This window comes from Pinus tabuliformis, chromosome 5_2 (assembly GCF_031772625.1).
Source record: "Pinus tabuliformis cultivar Carrire ecotype Pingquan chromosome 5_2, CPIR1, whole genome shotgun sequence".
In the NCBI taxonomy this organism is placed as follows: Eukaryota; Viridiplantae; Streptophyta; class Pinopsida; order Pinales; family Pinaceae; genus Pinus; species Pinus tabuliformis.
Window position 1 is genome coordinate 688,450,559 of NC_142306.1, and position 17,956 is coordinate 688,468,514.

Genomic DNA, 17,956 nt, shown 5'->3' on the forward strand with positions numbered 1-17,956 from the left:
GGAGAAAGTGAGATTCTGCTCAGTTTCAATTAGTCTTCAAGTATGATGGTGAAGATGAGAAACAACTAGGTCCGAGTGGATTCATTTTCCTCCAAGTGAAGCAATGATGGATTTTATATAATCATTCTCCAAGTGGGAGATTGTTGGGTGTGGAGCCTGATGATCTTATTGATTCATAGGTCTCAGTTGCATTGGACCCTAGTTCCTAAATGGGGTGGAAAGGTCACCTGTATGATAGTTGTCACCCCTCCTAGCGGGGGTTCAGGGGTAGCACCCCCAAAGCTAAAAATAGATGAAAATTTTCCTTGTAAATTATTGTGATTTCGTAGTCAATTTGGGCCATTCATTAGGCAGATGATCTAATGGTAGAAATTATGTTGATTTAGGGGTTTTTTTTCCTTAGAAGAAAACCTTCGATTTATATGAGGGAATTGTATTGAGATTGTGTATTATTATTCTGAGTGAGGAAGAGAGAGGTTATTATGTGAGATCAAAGAGGAAATTACAACTGATCTATTGTAGGTTATATATCTTCATTTTGTTGGATAATATAGAAGGAAGGATTGATTGTTTCTCCGTGTACCTAGCCCAAATTAGGTGAACCATGTATATCTGTGTCTCTCTTATTTTATGTGTTTCTACATTTTCTTTTCTGCAATATTTTATGTGTTTCATTGTTGTGTTAATTAACTTCTAACATTTGAGTAAAATTGTATGGAGATAAGTTGAAAAAGTAGTTTTATTATTATTATTATTTTAATCCTTTTACTTTTTTACTCCAAAAATGGTGAATCATCCCCCACGTTGACAGCATCATCTTGAGTCCTATTAGTTCTTATAAAGTTTATTTTAGTTGTAAATTTTTGTTTTGAGGCCCATTTTTTACCTCAAAATTTCTCTAATGAACCCTCATTGTATAGATTTCGGATTTCAGTTTATTTTTTTATTAATCTATTTTGATGAACAGTCCAATGGAATATCCACAACAATTTATGAATCATTTCTATTCGATGTTATACTCTTTTATCCTCAACATTGCTTTATGGTTGAATTTGTAATGATACATTTGGGTATTTTATAAGAAACAAATCACTATTGGATATTTTTTTCCATTCTCAATCATGTTTATGTAAAAGTAGGTGAATATTTTTGTCCATTTTATTATACACACACATGTCTTTAACATAAACAAGATTAAATTGATAATATTTACCAAAATTTTACAAGTTTTAATAGTAAATTGTATGTTTTTATTTAGCATATGTCTGCATATCTATATGTATGGTTTTTTGAATTGAAATAGTCATCTAGAATATTACACATAGGTAAAATATTTGAATCCTGAAAAAACACCCTAGACACACTTCTTTATCACACGGTTCTTCGCATCACTTATGTAGTTTTGTTTGTCACACTAATTCATATTGCAATATCTTTCTATGTCAGTTTTAGTTATAGCTAGTGCAATGTCTCAAGTTGCATAGTTGAATAAAGGTGTTTTCATGGGGATATAATGATAGGGTATGTAATATCAAGGTTGTAATGAATAGTAGTAGAGTTGAAGATCCCAGTGTCCTTTAATTACTCTAATTCCAACCAAAAGTTGAGCAAAAATTAGTCTATCTACCTCAAAGTCAATAATGGACATGGCGTAGGGAACCATGGTGGCATGTTAACACCCATAATTTTTCTACATGTAACAAATAATGTTGACTTCAAAAGTCATTTACTTATGTTCTATTTGGTGTTTGAAGAAAATTAAATAAATCTCAAAACTATGGAAATTACATAATTTCTTTACACATTTTTCATATGTGAACTTCCCTCGAAAATTCCTTTAACCATACTATAAATAGGTTCAAACTAACATGACTCTATTTGATGAAATAAAATTTAAATAAAGAGTGATCCATATTTCATAAAATCAACTTTTCATGGAAGGGATGCCCCAAAGGCATAAATATTTCAATATTTTCTAGGTCTTGGGCTAGTTTTTCAACCTAGAAACCCTAAAAAAGGTCATTTGCCTACAAAAGGCCTTCTCTTCAGTTGATTATAGATCTTTTGGACAATCTTACTAAATTTCTCTTTTCATCTACATTTACTTAATTTGCACCTTTGCTTCTACCTTTTTCCAATCTATTTATGTAAATATTGAGAACATTTTTTTGCAAAGTTTAGAAAGGGCATTGAACTAAGAAGCACTTAAGAGCAAAGAAACCCAATGAGAAGGAATTTGGAGCAACCTTCTACATATACAAGGTAAGAACTCATTAATGTTACATTTTCTTCATACTAATAAGAGAATGTCTTTTCTTTCTCCCCAACTTGTGTTGATTTGACATTTTTTACATACATATTGTTAAATCATCAGGCAAGATTAAAAAGGCTCTATTTGCTACTCTTGAGTGCAAGTTTACTTGGAGCTAGCTAGTTTTGTCTTCTTGCTCCTCCAACTCAAAATTATGCTTGAAAGACTATCTAAAAAGGGTATTACAAGTATGTCACCATTTTTTTCCTTTTGAAACATTAGTTTATCATTAAACCTTTACTTAATAGAATCAAATCTCAATCTACCATAAATAAGCCCATTAAGAAGTGCAAGAAAACTTAGTCCAACTATATTGAAATCCCTATGTCACACGGAATGAGTCGATCTTGCGGACAAGATAGACCTCCCTAGAATCTAAAGAAGACCTAATAACAAGCAAACCAACGAGACACTATCTTTCTCTAAATATGCTTTTATAAACAATAGCAAATCAAGTGTTCTTAGGGCCTACCTCAGGTCCAAAGCAAGTTTGTGGATGCCCTCGCTCTTTCGGTCCAAATGAGCTCCTTTGTCGCGAACCTGCAAACACAAACAAGGTAAACAAATTAAATAGCACCTGAAAAGCCAATTGCATAAAACATATTTAACATGAAAGTCAAGGAGTCCATGAAACAAATAACATAATATACTTGTTGAGAAAAATGAGTTTGATTGTATTGATTCAAAAGAAGAAGAACTTTACAACCTTTGCCTTGACGCTGTACAAGCTCCTCCCAGGGTCCAACAAGATGTCTCCTCTACTTTGACAAGTTTCACTCACTCTCCAATGGAACCAAGAGGTATGTGATCTCTCCTCCCAAGCTCAACCAAAGAGTCTTAATTTCACCAGCATTTACCCTCAAAATATTCAGCTTCTAACCTCCCTAGTCCTCACCCCAATGCCTGTATTTATAGTGCAATGGAGGGAGGTTGCTAGTTCCTTCTTCAAAGGGATAAAGACCTCCTTCAAAGGAATAGCTCCTTTAGCCAAGGGATTAGCTCCTTCTCTTTTGGGATGCATGAACCACCTCAAAGCGAACAATCCACGTCAAAATTCCTTCTAGAATCCTCTAGATTTTACCCAAAGTGAGTTTTTTAAGATAAACTTTGCGCCTTTTGACTTTCACAGGGGTACGCACCCACCCCTTTACAGAAATAGCGTGCAGATACGCAGTTTACACGAACAAAGGGTGCGGGCCCGCGGGTGACAGTAGGAGAAAGTGCGGAACTAGAGTTACATTGATTTTTAGAGTCTTTCTCTCATTTTCAAGGCTTGATTTAAAGAGCTGAGGTCTGAGACTTGCTTAGGAGGACAGTATAAGTGTTGATGGACCTATACTGACTGCAGATAGTCATGGTGACGATATTTTTGTGTAACAGATTGCCCCCTAAAGTGCGAAGTCTGTAGTAGATGAGGATTTTCAATTATCATATAGGAAGAGTGAAGTACTTTATCATTTCGAGGATCATCTTGTGGAGAGCCCGGTCGGAACCTGTAAAAACATTCAATGCAAAATATATATATGAGATCATATCATCGCTGAGGTAGGCATTCCCATACTCAGATCAAAACTTAACTAGACTACTATCTACTGCTCTGATATAGGAATGATCTTGTAATACATCACAAGTATAGACACATGTAGACACAGTATGGACGCAGCCATCTGTTTTTGAATAGTCCACATCATAATGAATACAAAATTCCTCGCAGCCTGGATGGTGGAAACTAGATCCAGGGTCTTCATTTCTACTTCCCGAAATAGTACGATTCTAACCATGCGAATAAATGTGTTGAAGTCGAACATGGTAGAAACCACTTGATTACCAGTCAATGATGTAAACTGTTAACAAGTGTGAGAGAAACCACCATTAATGTCAATGGCTCTCAAAGTACCCAGTACAATCCATGAGATGTGAATAGATGTGTTGATGTCGAACATGTCACGGAATCCTTTGATCGAAAGTCAATGATGCAAACTGTCGTCAAAGGCGAGAAACCTGCCATTGAGGCATGCAGATCCCAAGGTACTGACGATTCCTAGATCATCTTTCTAGATAATGAGCTGAAGTCGATAGAAAGCGATCCGTTGCAGGCAAGCCCACAACACGAAATCATAGATCAAGTTGAAGAAATTTTGTTGCAAGGACTGACTCAGGGATGGTCAAGATGGACGACAGCTATGTTGCAAATGAATGGCTTATTGGCAGTGACCTCTTGAACACATAACGACACGACAAATGGTTTGGTGACAATTGACCCAAAGTAAATACCCAGAAACCGGCTGAAGACTTTCAATGTGGTTTGATCAACTATTAGGCAAAGGATTTCCCAACCCAAGTGAATAAAAGTGTCGTGTTCAAGAGTGGTTACAAAGTATGACAAACAGACTCATTTTCCTCTCTTTTCCCCCACCATTTCTGGCAAGTACCTCTTTATTTTTGACAAGCTTGAGGAGGATAACATTTGCTTGATTATAAGCTCATCCTTCGGATGAGTCCAACTTAGTTTAAATTCGAACCCTAAGAAGGAGTGGTTCGTTCCTGTTTGTAATTGAACAGGTCCTTTACTGTGAAATTTTAACGAGTCCAGTATAGGAGAAACTCGGCGTTTTTCAATTTTAGAGAGTCTGAAAAAACTAAAGAAGACTCCAGGGTTGGCCTTTTTCGTAAGTTTGTGTCTCCCAAGCCCGAAAAAGTATAAAATAATACTTGAGAGAACCGCTTGATCTTTCGACCAAGGAGTACTTTTCATATTAGTGTCTCTGATTTGAAAAAGTAAAAAAGCGATCAAGGACACGTCGTTTTATAACCAATATCGAGTCTGAAACGACAAAGACCCGGCAATCTTTTAATGTTTTTACGGTCAGTAAAAGAGCTGTAAGTGGACCGTCTTTTAATTCCGTTTTAACGAGTGTAAAAGAAACGCTCGGCAATCTTTTCATGTTTTAGGAGTCAGAAAAGGGCTTAAAGATGACTCTACATGTTTTTTCGTCGAAAACGATAGATTTCGCCTGAATAATCCTGTTATCTTCACAAAAACACAAACATTACTCATACCTGTTTGAAATGGATAAAAACGTCGCAAAATACCTTTTCAAAGTGAAACATAAACAAATTTGCAATTTATTTACTCAAGAAACTTATAAAAAGGGGTTTTGACAATTCATTTTTACCGTTCAAGTTTGGGTGAGAAAATAGTGCTTTTGCTTAGAAAACTTCCCGTGAAGATTGTGGAAAATCCAACCGTCGGAATCGAGCGCCGTCTTCTCCAGGTAATCCACATCATCCTACTCTTCATTTTCAACCGTTTGGTTTTTTGATTTAGCCCCTCATTTTGTTTTTTGGGAGAGTTTTTAGGCGCAAAACCCGCGTGCGGGGGTCCGCAGGTTTACCATTGCGGACCCGCGGACCCCGACTTTTTCTCCATTGGGAAAAAGCTCGGGGTCCGCACCTTCCATGTAGAAAAAGTGCGTACCCACGCACTGTGTCTAACGTGGAGGATGCGTACCCCGCCGCAAGGGTTTTGAACCCAAAATTTCTCAAAAATGGACCAATCAAAAAAGTTTTCTAGCAATCTAATTAATCTTTATTCTTGATGCAGAGAATATATCATGCTAGATTGGCGCGAACGGGAGCATGAGGACGTGGATACCGCCGCATGGAATCATCAGCCTTCACTTGATGCTTTGAGGGCGTGCGGACTGTACAAGTTCTGGACCATTCCTGGCATGAGGGCTCAGGTAGATTTCTTACAGTGGCTGGTTGACAGGTGGAGCATACAGGACCAGTGTTTTTTCATTGGCGGACACCAGCTCGAAATCGAGCTGGAGGACATTTATTTCTTGACTGGTTTGCCTAAGAGAGGCGAGGACTTGACTCTATTCGGGACTAGGCTAGGTGGCCAGTCTGTCGATAGCCTCCGACTAGAGTACTGCAACAGCCAGGCTAAAGACAAAGGGATAGACATAAAGACCATATCTCGTCCTGAGCTCATGGTGATTGCGTTTACTATCACCAGACTTTGCGGAGCTGCCGCATTACATGTTGCCACTAGATCCCAAATGCGTATGGCAGTTGATTGCTTTCAAGGCACCATCTTCAACTGGTGCAATGCTGTGCTGGCCAATGTGAAAGGCCAACTGACCAGGGCCAAGAGCGGACGACTAAAGACCTTTGGTTATGGGGCTTTGGTCGTGAGTTTTGGCCTGGAGAGGGTTCCTATGCTGATCCCACAGCATCTTACTGTTGGAGCTGGGCTTCCTCGAGAGCCCAAACTGATGCGATGGGTCGCAATCATGGCCCGTCACCCGGACGAGAGGACAGAGGTTGCTCGGTTCAAACCTGAGTATTTCCAATGGCTGGAAAACCAGGTCTTTTCCATTCAGGACTTCCCTTACGCTGGGGTAGATTTTCGTGGTGACCCAGACATGGCTCTTCCACCAGGAGAGCAGTGGGATGACTCAGGTAAAATCTTTTTCAACATTTTTCCTATTTTATTTTTTTTATTTTATTTTCCATCGTCTCAAAACTGATAACAAAAGTTTCAAATGCAGATGTGGGTCCACAGCGACCAGCCGCTCTCCGGCCTTTCGAGAGGAAACAACCAGTTGCACCCTTGCCAGCCCCACAGGACGAATCAGCAGAGGTTTTGGCCGAGTTGGAGGGTCATTTAGAGCGTTTGACAGGAGATATTCCCGAGACCACTATAGATGACATTCCTCGTCGACTTCAGCGCTATGTGATTGGAGTCCCAGGACCTTTTAGGAGGTTCCTTTGCAAGGTGGCCCGGGCAGTGGTTTCTTATAGAGATCATCACCAGTGATAGGATGATCGCCTATTGTGGGCACATATGACATTTTTGTTTTTTGTACTTATCATTTTTGCCGATCATAAGGTGTTTTTCAACCTATGATCGAGGACGATGTATTTTTTGACACACTCCTATATATATATCACTATTACCGGCTTATCTTGTTAAACATGTGTGATGAAATGTTTTTAAATTTACATGTATGATTATTGCAAATGTCTACTTAACATTCGAGAAGCAATTGCATCTGTCAATGTATTTAAAGATCTTGGAATATGCTGATATTCAATATAATCAAACTCACGTTCCAAGAGACGCACTCTCAAAAACAATCTTAGTAACATTGGATTTCTAATGGCATACACTCTATTAAGCTGTGATACAACAAGTTCAGAATCTAACCTCACTATCAAACTCCGAATCCCAAATGAAATAGATTCAGATAATAACTCAATCACTGCACTATACTCGGCAATGTTGTTTGTTGTTTGACCGAGGCTTACCCCATGCATAGAAACTAACTCGTCAGAGGGCGAATAGATAACCCAAGCTGTGGAAGAGATGTTCCATGTATTACGACAGGCACCATCAGCAAATCCAATGTATGTTTGGAGAGGCATCGACATCTGCAATATCAAGAGTAAAACCAAGATAAGCAGGAATAATGACGAAAAAACACTCTCTAAGCTAAGCACACTTTTTAAACTAAAACACACTTGCTAGAAAGAAAAACTAACCTAACTAAAGATCTCCATACCCATTCTTTTAAGCATAATACCTCTTCAAGTAAAGACCATTTTTGGGTTTACCTAAAGAGTCTCCGTCAAAGTCCACCAATTCATAGGCCCCTTTTGCTAGCTTTCGCTTGACAATATAGGGCCCATGCCACATAGGAACGAATTTTCCAGCGCCTAATTTATCATTAGCTTGATCATACAATAACACTAGGTCTCCTTCCGAAAAATTTCGAGGGGTCACATTTCGATCATACTGAGCTTTCATACGTTTTGCGTGAGTCTCGATCGCCAATGCAGCATCACGTCGATTCTCATCTAATTGAGCTAAGTATAATAAACGCTTTTCCTCTTCGGAAGTAGCTGGAAGTAATTCGATGGCCATTTGCAGTGACGGGATTTCGCATTCAATGGGTAACACAGCTTCCAAACCATAAACTAGTTGGAAAGGAGTGAACCCTGTTGATGTTTTCACTGAGGTTCGGTATGCCCAAAGCGCTGAAAATAGCATGTTGTGCCAATTCGACCGATGAATCCCAATGATTTTCCGGATCATGACGACTAGAACTTTGTTGATGGACTCAACCAGACCGTTAGCTTGTGGATAATAAGGAGTTGAGCTATCGTGACGCAAGCCAAGCTGGCCTGTAAGTTCTGTCATCATAACGTTTCGAAAATGGCGCCCATGGTCAGTGATAATCACTTGTGGGACACCAAACCTAGCAATTATATGATTGAACACGAAAATTGCTGTTGTCTTGCCGTCTGCCTCAAATGTAGGCATCGCCTCGGCCCACTTAGTAAAATAATATACCGCAAGGATGATATACGCATGCCCCCCGGCCGAGTGAGGGTTACATGTAATAAAATCGATACCCCATTTGGCAAAAGGACCAACGGAAATTATAGGGTGGAGAGGAGCAGGTGGAGGGCGCATCTTTCGATCAAACACTTGACAGTTGTGGCATTTTCGGACCGCAGTAATACAATCTTTAAACAAGGACGGCCAGAAGTAGCCAACGCGCAATATCTTTTGGGTTGTGGCATACCCAGACATATGACCGCCACACGCTCCAGAGTGACAGTCATTTAGAACCTTTTCAGCTTCTTCGTGAGTTAAGCAACGTCGAAAAACCAAGTCCGCCCCACGGCGATAAAGAGTATCTCCAATAATTTTGTATTGTTGGGACTGGAATCGAATTTTCCGACGTTCCGACCTTGAAATTTCTGGCCGAAAGGATTGGGTCTAGAGATAGACAATGATATCCCCATACCACATATCTAAAGTGCTGATTAGAAACAAAAATTCGTCCGCAATGGGCTCCTCTGCCACAGTTTCCGTGTCAGCACGCGGGAAGTCACACATTAACTCTGTAAAAACTAAAGATTTCTTAGACTTAGATTTCTCAAACTCCAAGTCGAACTCCTGCAAGATAACGATCCATTTAGAGTACTTGCCCCCTAGCAATTGTTTAGTCAAAATGTAGATCATAGGGTTGCAATCCGAAATGACTGTAGTTTTGCGTAGTAAAATGTAGTGACGAAAACGTTGGACAGCTTGAACAGCTGCCAATGCCAATTTTTCCACATGTGAGTATTTTAGCTCAGTTGGATTTAACGTTCGACTAAGGTAATATATCACATGTTCCGTTCCGAATTCATCTTCTTGAACTAAGACCATTCCAATGGTGGAATGGGAGGCGGCGAGATACAAAAAGTAATCCTGGTTGTAGTTGGGAGGATGCAACAACGGTGCATGGGTCAACGCGTGTTTGAGTGCATCAAAAGATTTCTGAGCTATCTCATCCCAAGAAAATTGAGTATTTTGTTTCAACAACCGTGTAAAACCCTTTGTAACCTCGGCGTAGTTAGGAATGAATCGTCGTAAAAAGTTTGCTTTCCCCTGCAAACTTTGGAGTTGGCGAAGACTCGAAGGAGGAGGCAAATTGATAATAGCTTCGACCTTCGAGGGATCAACACGAATGCCGGCTTTCGAAACTACAAATCCCAGCAATCGACCCGTTTCTATACAGAAGACACATTTGTGTGGGTTCAACCGAATATGATAATGCCTACACCTCATAAAGATTGCACGTAAGTGGACGAGGTGATCAGCTCGATGTAATGAATGAGCAGGCAAATCATCGAGATACGGTTGCACAATGTGTTTGATGTCATGAAACGCATAAGACATCGCCCTCTGAAAAGTTTCTCCGGCATTCTTAAGCCCAAAAGGTAATTTGCAATAAGCAAATGTCCCCCATGGACAAATGAAAGCCATTTTTGGTTGATCAGCAGGTAGAATGTTGATTTGATTGTATCCGGAAAAACCGTCCATAAAGGAAAATATTTCGCTGTCGGCACAATCATCAATGATTTGATCGATATAAGGAGTTGGGTAGTTGTCCTTTGGACAAGCTCGACTAATGTCCCTATAGTCGATGCATATTCTTATTGTTCCCTGTTTTTTGTTGACCAGAACAATATTCGATACCCAATCCGTTAACGGGATCGGATAAATGAACCCTGCTTTAAACAGTTTTTCAACTTCTGCTTTAATTGCAGCAGCTTTTCGTGGGTGAATCTGACGCAAACGTTGCCGGACGGGTTTAGCGTCCGGGTAAGTCTTGATCTTATGAACAACAATCGCGGGATCAATTCCTGGCATTTCCTCATAGGACCAGGCAAACACGTCGCGGAATTCTTGAAATAGGGCCTTATATATTTGAATTTCGTCATCTGTACACGAGGCACCTATATGAATGTTCTCAATAATTCCAGGCTTAACAGAAATGTCAATAGGAACAGTTTGGGAGATGTTTCCCAGATTCAACTCTGAATCAGGATGTTTCATTGGATTCTGAGGTTCCTTGACATATTCAGTCGTAAAAATTGATGAAAAATCATTTTCAAAACGATCATCCTCAGGTAAAAACGAAGATCTGTGATGGAGATCTTCCCATGGTAAATCATCTACACATAGGATTTCGCGAATTTGCTCGTCAGAAAGAACAAATTCAGGAAACGTGATTAAATCCGAGGTTGATGTGAAAAGTGATTCCTCACGGACCACATTCATTAAGTCAGTTTCGGTTGAAAATGGGTCGGCAAAAGACTGCACGGCTTCATAGGCAATTTCATATGGACTCAAAGGCATAGCATCACCAAATGAGTCTATCTCAGATTCAGAAGGAACGATCCAAGGATCATCATAAACAATGGTGTCTGATGTAATCATATGAATGGATGCAAATGAAGACAATACGTTGATTGGAGGAAAAAGAAAAGTTCCCAGTAAACCGGCATCTTTAACTAATCCTACTCCAACATCCTTATATGGGATAGTCGTTTTACCAACATGCTGAATACTCTCTGAAGAGGCTGGGTCAGATGAAAAGTAAGCCAGCTGGTCTATTGTGACGATCTTTCCATTATGTGGAAACTTTATTACTCGAAAGACCGATGATACGACAGCTATCATAGCGTAAGACCAACTTCGACCCAAGAGAAGGTTGTAATCTAGAGGGGCATCAACCACCTCCACATCTAGATTAACGATTTTTCCTTCAACCCCTATAGGAAAATCTTGTAAAATGCCAAAAGGATGAAACCCACGGCCATCAAAGGCCTTAAGAATTGTCGGGGATTGATTCAGTGAAGGAGAACCAAGCGATCTCCAACACTGTATCGACATAATACACGTTGAGGCTCCCTCATCAATTACAGTTCGATGAATAGGCTTGTTTTTGACTATCACTGGGATCTGGAAAGCCATTTGATGGGGAAACCGTGGTGTACTATTTTCTAAATCGAAAATTATTAGGTTCGGGTCCTGAACATCAACAGCTCCTATAGCCGACAAAAGTAATTTACGTTGTGCTGGGCATGATTGCAGCACTTCCAAAGCCGACATTGCCGAGGGTGAAACAGCTAAATCCTCAACAATGTTATAATTCTGAGCCGCTCTCGCATGTGGATCGAAAGCAGACTTTTGAAGTATACCCTTGGCGGGCGGTTTGATTACTAAGTCCGGGTTAGGTTTCTCGATCTGTAGTGGATCGGAACCGGGAGCTGAGGTTGATGGATTAGAATGAGAAGATTCTGCTTCTTTACCATCAACAGGACTTTTACTTCCATAATCTTGCGATCGAGTCGCAATCCTTACATGGGACATCATCAATATGGGTTCCTCATTGGCATTTGAGGAAGAACCTATCATCTTATTGTCTTGACTTGGAAAAGGATCCTTCAAAACAGCAGGAGTTTGGGAACCTTTGACAATCTTCGCAACCTCTGCACGATGAGGGCAGTCTCTTGTAAAATGATCTTCGTCACAAATGAGACATGGATAACGAGGTTTGCGTTTTTCATCTTTGGATTCCGCTTTTTCAGGTTTCTCTTTCGAATCTTTGTCTGTTTTATTTTTCTTCTTCCCTTTCTTCTTTCCACCGTTTTTTGATTTGGCTGTAGATGACTCTACAACGTGAATATCGGCGGAAACTTCCGCGGAAGATTCTCCTGTCGGGGAATCTGGCAAGGTTATGATAGGAGAAGAATTCTTGGAAGACTTCTTCTTACTTTTGGTGTTAACCGTACCAATCATGCCATCAGCGGCATGAGACCCAGAAGGAGCTGCAGCGATTTGATTTGACTTGGGAAGATCGGGGATCTTTTCGTGTAACGTACCCGACTGAGTATAAACTAAGTCAAGGTACTGTGCTTGAGCAATCACTTGCTCCTCAGTAACAACTCCGGCTTTAGCCACATCTTCAGTGATCTTTGGCAACAAAGATTTTACAAACCACTCAGCCAAAATCTGATCCGGAATAAATACCTTCACTAAACGCCGTCGACGTCTCCATTCATGAATATGATCGGAAATATAAGTGGACGTCGATTGCTTTAACGAAGTTAGTAGTTCCGTGCCATTGTCATATCTGACTGGCAACTGAAAGTGTGTTAAAAACGAGGTAGCTAACTGACTAAAATTATAAAAAGTGCCTCGCGGTAACTCAATGTACCACTTGGCCGCGAGACCAATCAGAGTGCGCTGGAAAAGTATAAGACGGATCGAATCATCTAAAATGGAGTTAGACGCACACCAGAGGTGGTAAGTCATCACATGATTCGACGGGTCCTCTCCTGATTTACCTTCGAACTTGGGAATGTCACTGGGCAACTTATTCAGCATTGGCAGCCAAAACGGAAGATAATTAATTGGATCGTTCATTAGGCGCGACAAGTCTGGTAAGTCCAAAGTTGCGATAAACGGTAGCTGCCGGTTAGGATCCCTAAAACTCTGGGTCATGAGACCAGCCCCAGGAGGAGGATATCCAGGATAACTAGGAATAGGAATCGCGTTCGGGATATTGTATCCTCCTGGAAAACCAGGATTAACCGGACCGTACTGGGGTTGTTGAGGTTGTTGATAAGTGTACCCAGGATACGGTTGATACTGATAAACTGGCTGCTGGACAGCGGGACCGAATTGGTACTGTCCCTGGCACGGTTGATAAGTGAATTGTGGTTGACTTGTGACAACCGTACTTAAACCAGGTTGTCCTACAGGCATCTGAACCGTAGTTTGAATCGTGGATCCAGATGGTGGTAAAGATGTCTGAGGAGTAGATAGAGGAACAGTAGAAACCGGAGCTGTCGATACTCCAGAAGTAGGTGGGGTAGATTGAACAGATGTTGTTGCAGTAGTCGTTTGAGATGGAGTACGAGGCGCAGTAGGCCCAGACTGAGAAACTACCGAAGGTACAGAAGTTTGAATATTAGACTGGGCTGGTTGCTGGGGTGAACCAGAAACTAAGGGTTGTCCAGTTTGAGATGACAACTGTACATTTGGCTGCAACACCTGTTGAGTTTGCGATGGATCCCACACTATGTTCATTCCGGGGTACTGACCCATAACAGGTTGAGAATATTGAGGACCATAACCGGGTTGAGGGTAGGTTTGATAATTGAAAGGTACATTTCCCGTCCCTTGAACATAAGATTGACCTTGGGGTGGTTGGAAACCTTGGTTCGAGTACTGACCTTGGGGTTGATACCCTTGAGGCACATACTGATACTGGGGTTGACCTTGAGGTATAAATTGATACTGAGGTTGACCTTGGGGTACATATTGAGGCTAGGGTTGACCTTGAGGAACGTACTGTACGGTAGGAACGTACTGTCCTTGAGGTTGCCCCCCAGACACAATTTGTGTACCTTGAGGTTGCCCCCCAGGCGTTAATTGGCCACCTTGAGGTTGAGAATTGGGAATAGAACCTGACATCATGAGAATGTCTTCTACGCTCAACGGTTTTGTACCATTGTTTCCAGTGAATAACCCTTGTTCAATGGGTTGAGGAGATGCTCCCGCAAAAGTACCAGAAAGCGACTGATACCCAGAGGGAACAGAAGGACCGCCGTACAAAAAGGATTCAGGCGATTGACTAAACATGGACGACTGACCAGACATATTTACAGGAGTATAAAAACCTCTAGGATGATAAGGAGCACGAGGTGGAGAAAAACTTAACCCTGGGTTTTCCAAATAATTAGTTAAAGAAAGATACCAAGTAGTACTTCTAGGTGGACTGTAAAAAATTGATTCACGCTCCCTTAGATCAATAACAGGTTGATTTTCAGGGATAGGGATGCCTACTTCTTCTTCCGGAGCAAGTTCTTCAATAGCTATCAAACCAGAAGGAAGATTTTCGGTGATTACTCTTTCTACCCTAGGTGAATTAGGACCACTAAAAGTTGGAGAGACAAATCCCGATGTTGGAGTAACAGGTTCAGATATCTTAGGTTCTTCACCTATATCACTGGCAGATGAAAAGCTACCAGCAAGTTTGGAAACTGAAATAGACTCAGGATTATAGCCTGTTACTAGAGTTTGATAATCAGGATGTACAACCAATGAAGACTCTCCTTCTTCAGGTGACCCAACTTTACTGCCACTAGGAGTTACAAGGACTTTCAGGCCTTCAAAGTGGCCCGAGACTTCTTCAGGAGGTTGGCCCCGAAGTCTACGGGACTTTCTCAGTAAATCAACCACGGTTACTAACTCAGGAGACTGGCCCCGAAGTCTACGGGACTGTCTTGGTAATTCAGCCACAGTTAAAAAACTTTTAACTACTTCACACGAAAACAAAGTAAAATCTCAATGAAAAAAACCTAAAGCCTCTAAAGAACCAAACAAATTTGAAGCACACGCCTAAAGAATCTAGAGATCAAACACACACAAACAGTAACTTCCCGGACAGAAAACACTAGTTGGTGATGAAGTCCAACGTCGCAGAATTCAGCACAGAAATGGCGGTTGGAACAGTTACCCCGGCAACCTGCTTAATGAATAGACTGGACCAAGTTCCTCCACTTAACCGTCTCGAGTGAAGCGAACCCCCCAGAAAATCCAAGTGAGTCTAGCCGACGTCTGCTCCAGGTACAGTGGGATCTTCCCACCACTGTCACCTTAGGAAGAATCCTAAAGAATATGGTCACTAAGGCAACCAACTGAGACAAATACACCTGGGGGAACAGTCTACGATCCGATACGCACGCAAGGGCAGAGTAGCAAGCTCAATCCCCTTGAAGGCTCCTTGACATAATCCAAGGTTTACCAACAAGTGACCCCAGGCTCCTCGACAATGGTTAATCCGAGGTTTACCGTTTTTAATACGTGAATATCTGGCGTCGTTCCCAATGAGGAAGGATTGATTCCCACACTGGTTCGGACACGATCTCGTGCTTCTCCTTTAAGAGGAGCTTTCCCAGAGCATAAATGCAACAATTGGATTTCTTCCTACCACAAGATACAGCTACTTGTTTGTTTTTACTGTCTTGGAGAGTTAATTACTCTCCTACTCCAAGACACTAGCCTAAGCTAAGTTGGTGTATCAGAGCCCTAGAAATAAAATGTTACTAAGTGAATTTTACTTTAAGCGTTAATTTTAGTGGTTGATGCTTAAGTCAAGAGGTGGCGGAGATGAAACTCGTGGTGTAAAGACTCGACTCGAAATCACTAAAAAGATGCACCTAAGATGATTTAAACTATCTTTTCTCTTCGATGAACTTCTAAACTAAGAAAGAGTTTGAGAATGCAAATACTTTATAAACACAAATCTTTCTCAATTAAACAAATTAAAAGAAGAGCTTTTCCTTTTCCAAAGCACTCAAAAACGAGACAACTAGCTATTTCACACAAATTTCCCTTTTCTTTTCAAAGCACTCAATCACTACAAAAACAAACTTTTCCAAAAGAGATTTTTTTTTATATTTTGTAAATAAAACACTCAAAACTAATGAAAATGACTAACTTTGAGAGCTACAAACTATAAAAAGCTACTTGAAGTCAAAGCCTACTAAAAGTCTTTTTGAGGATGTTTTACTTAGCTAAATGGGAGCTAAGGACTAATTTATGCAGAATCACAATTAGTCAAAAAACAACCAATCTTTTGTTTTCTTTTTGTAAAAATGAAAATTCCAAACTTTCAACTACAAGCTTTTCGAAATTTTGAAATGAGAAAACTCAAAGCGAATTCCTCAACAAGGGGAGATTTCATAAATGGTCAGACTCACAAGAAGACCAGTAGACACCAAGGTAATCTGAGGTCCCTAGGGCTTCTAAGCTCAAAGCCACTACACAACCAAAAACGAAAAACAAACCCAACAAGCAAAATTCCTAGGAATTCCACCTAAAACCCTAATGCTAATGAAATCAAACCAAGGAAAGTTTTTGACAGGGAACAAGCAGGTCTGGGAAATGGCTAAAACCTATAAACAAATTCTAAACTGATAAAAAAAAGGAAAATTTAAAATTTTTCAAATTTTTGACAGGGTACGCAGGAAACCTGTTTACACAGGTGCGTCTACGCTCTGTGCACAAAGGAAAAGTGCGTACAGGTACGCACTGTGCCTAACTCAGAGGGTGCGTACTTCTCCCAAAACTATGAAAAATAAAAACTAATTCAAAATCAAGTAAGGCTACCCAATCCCACATTCATCAAGTCAAAAACAGAAACGAAAATTGCAGTTTCTCAAGTCAAAGTAAAAACAAGGAAAACAATCAAGTCCCCAGTATGGTCGCCATTCTGTCACACGGAATGAGTCGATCTTGCGGACAAGATAGACCTCCCTAGAATCTAAAGAAGACCTAATGACAAGCAAACCAACCAGACACTATCTTTCTCTAAATATGCTTTTATAAACAATAGCAAATCAAGTGTTCTTAGGGCCTACCTCAGGTCCAAAGCAAGTTTGTGGATGCCCTCGCTCTTTCGGTCCAAATGAGCTCCTTTGTCGTGAACCTACAAACACAAACAAGGTAAACAAATTAAATAGCACCTGAAAAGCCAATTGCATAAAACATATTTAACATGAAAGTCAAGGAGTCCATGAAACAAATAACATAAGATACTTGTTGAGAAAAATGAGTTTGATTGTATTGATTCAAAAGAAGAAGAACTTTACAACCTTTGCCTTGACGTTGTACAAGCTCCTCCCAGGGTCCAACAAGATGTCTCCTCTACTTTGACAAGTTTCACTCACTCTCCAATGGAACCAAGAGGTATGTGATCTCTCCTCCCAAGCTCAACCAAAGAGTCTTAATTTCACCAGCATTTACCCTCAAAATATTCAGCTTCTAACCTCCCTAGTCCTCACCCCAATGCCTGTATTTATAGTGCAATGGAGGGAGGTTGCTAGTTCCTTCTTCAAAGGGATAAAGACCTCCTTCAAAGGGATAGCTCCTTTAGCCAAGGGATTAGCTCCTTCTCTTTTGGGATGCATGAACCACCTCAGAGCGAACAATCCACGTCAAAATTCCTTCTAGAATCCTCTAGATTTTACCCAAAGTGAGTTTTTTAAGATAAACTTTGCGCCTTTTGACTTTCACAGGGGTATGCACCCACCCCTTTATAGACAGAGCGTGCAGATACGCATTTTACACGAACAAAGGGTGCGGGCCCGCGGGTGACAGTAGGAGAAAGTGCGGAACCAGAGTTACATTGATTTTTAGAGTCTTTCTCTCATTTTCAAGGCTTGATTTAAAGAGCTAAGGTCTGAGACTTGCTTAGGAGGACAGTATAAGTGTTGATGGACCTA